The sequence below is a fragment of the Ahaetulla prasina genome, chromosome 4 (assembly GCF_028640845.1).
Source record: "Ahaetulla prasina isolate Xishuangbanna chromosome 4, ASM2864084v1, whole genome shotgun sequence".
Taxonomy (NCBI): Eukaryota; Metazoa; Chordata; class Lepidosauria; order Squamata; family Colubridae; genus Ahaetulla; species Ahaetulla prasina.
The window spans coordinates 36,696,033-36,698,341 of NC_080542.1; the positions used below are offsets into that span (position 1 = coordinate 36,696,033).

At 36.5% G+C, this 2,309-nt stretch overlaps 1 non-coding gene across 1 annotated transcript; it reads right to left on the reverse strand.

Moving 5' to 3' along the window:
* Positions 1 to 1,985: 1,985 nt before the first annotated feature.
* Positions 1,986 to 2,057, reverse strand: TRNAQ-UUG (transfer RNA glutamine (anticodon UUG)). The gene has a single exon. It is a non-coding gene; the product is annotated as a tRNA-Gln (tRNA).
* Positions 2,058 to 2,309: the final 252 nt, after the last annotated feature.

The window sequence follows — 2,309 nt, forward strand, 5'->3', positions numbered from 1 at the left end:
AACAGCCCCTGGCAGCTAGAACAGAATGAATTGACAAGGTGTGTTCACCTTACTCTCTTTGAGGTAGGTTCATTTTTTAAATGAAACAATAGTTTTAAACTCTGATTTAAATAAAAGCATAACTAATCATTCAAATGTTTATTTACCCAAATCCTTTCCTCCCCTACTTCCACTTAAGTACCCAACATTGTAAAATATTTATATACCTGTGTTGTTTGCTTCTTTGATAAATTATTTATTTACCAAATTATTTATTATTTTATATTTTATATAAAATATAAAAATTTATATTTATTTATATTTAAAAAATTATTTATTCTTCTCATCCTTCCTAGTACCTATCTCTTTCCACTATGACTATAACCATGTTGCTTGTATCTTTACAATTTATAGTGTTTTATTTATTTCCTAGTATGATTTGATTGCTTATTAGTAACCTATGACTATCACTAAGTATTGTATCCTGTGATTCTTGATGAATTTTATTCTTCTTTACCTACACTGAGAGTATGGGCACCAAAGACAAATTCCTTGTGTGTCCAATCACACTTGGCCAATAAAGAATTCTATTCTTTCGTAAACCAAATCTGATGTTTAAAAGGACCAGATATTATCAAACGGGAATGACCAGAGTGAGGGGAATGGAGGCTATACAGCATGATTTATTTATTTATTTATTTATTATTTATTTATTTATTTTTGTCACAATAATATACACAAGCATCACACAAAATGATTATATAGTGTATAAACATATATATGAGGAAATATAAGGAAGTATAAGCATATATACATAAGAAAAGAAAAAAACAATAGGACAGGAATGGTAGGCACGTTTGTGCTCTTATGCACGCCCCTTATAGTCCTTTTAGGAATAGGGTTAGGTCAATAGTAGAAAGTTTTTGGTTAAAGCTTTTGGGATTATGAGAAGAGACCACAGAGTCAGGTAATGTGTTCCAAGCACTGATAACTCTGTTACAGAAGTCATATTTTCTGCAATCTAGATTGAAGCGATTAACATTAAGTTTAAATCTGTTGGTTGCTCTTGTATTATTGCGATTGAAACTGAAGTAGTCTTTAACAGGAAGGACATTACAATAGATGATTCTATGAGTTAAACTTAGCTCTTGTGGAAGGTGGCAGAGTTCTAAGTTTTCTAAACCCAGGATTTCAAGTCTGGTGGCATAAGGTATTTTGTTGTGGTCAGTGGAGTGGAGAACTCTTCTTGTAAAATATTTCTGGACACGTTCAATTTTATTGATGTCTGAAATGTGGTATGGGTTCCAGACAGGCGAGCTGTATTCAAGAATTGGCCTAGCAAATGTTTTATATGCTCTGGTTAGTAGTGTAGTGATATCGGCACTTAAGTAAAATGGTAATTTTAAGGAAACTGATACTTGCATAACTGCCTTCCACCCTTCCAAATTTCCCGTTTTGCCCCAATCCTGACATTGCTGCAGAAGTAGTAAAATAAAATAAAATCAAAAATCTGCATCTTAATTCACCAATTCACTTACATAATATAAGAGATTGATATTAAGTTGTCATTTTTTAATGCATCACCGAAAGTTAGATAACAAGGGGGTAGAAGGGAAAAAAAATAAAAAGTTTAGACTGAGACATGCACGTGTCCAAAATATGGAAAATCAGGAACGACAGACTAAACCAGGATGGTTTTTTTTCCTTCACTGTTGAAACGGAAATTGGATTTCCCATTTTAGCCAATAGTTGAACGCAGCTGAATTCATTCTCCGGAGGTGACCAATGAGAATCAGAAAAGTGTTCTTTTGACAGCTCTGCGATTTAGATCCCACCCCCTCGCCCATTCTACGAGGCAAAAGACGTACGCATGCGCAATAGCCACTTATGTTGGTCACAAGCACAAAACGCTTCGCTGCTGTTCTACTCAGGGTGGCATTTTTGCAATTGACAGGTTTCTCTGAAGAGGCTCTCGAAGTTGGAACTCCTAACAAAAATGCCATGCGAGGTCCCACCGAGACTTGAACTCGGATCGCTGGATTCAAAGTCCAGAGTGCTAACCATTACACCATGGGACCTGTTAATTTGGAGGTGAAACGGGAAGCTTTCTGAGTCCTTGCTAGCAGTCTTTTTTTTTTCCCCCAGGACATTGGATTTTTAGGAGCAACCTACCAAGTAACCAAAAGCATCTAGGGGAACAAGCAGCAAAACGTGGACGTGGTTGCCATAGCAGCCGGACCAAACAGAAGCTACCTTTCTCGGGCGCAGACCTGCGACATTGGCTGTTCAGCTGCATTAGCGTTTAGACCACAAGCGTTAATGCCCCGGAG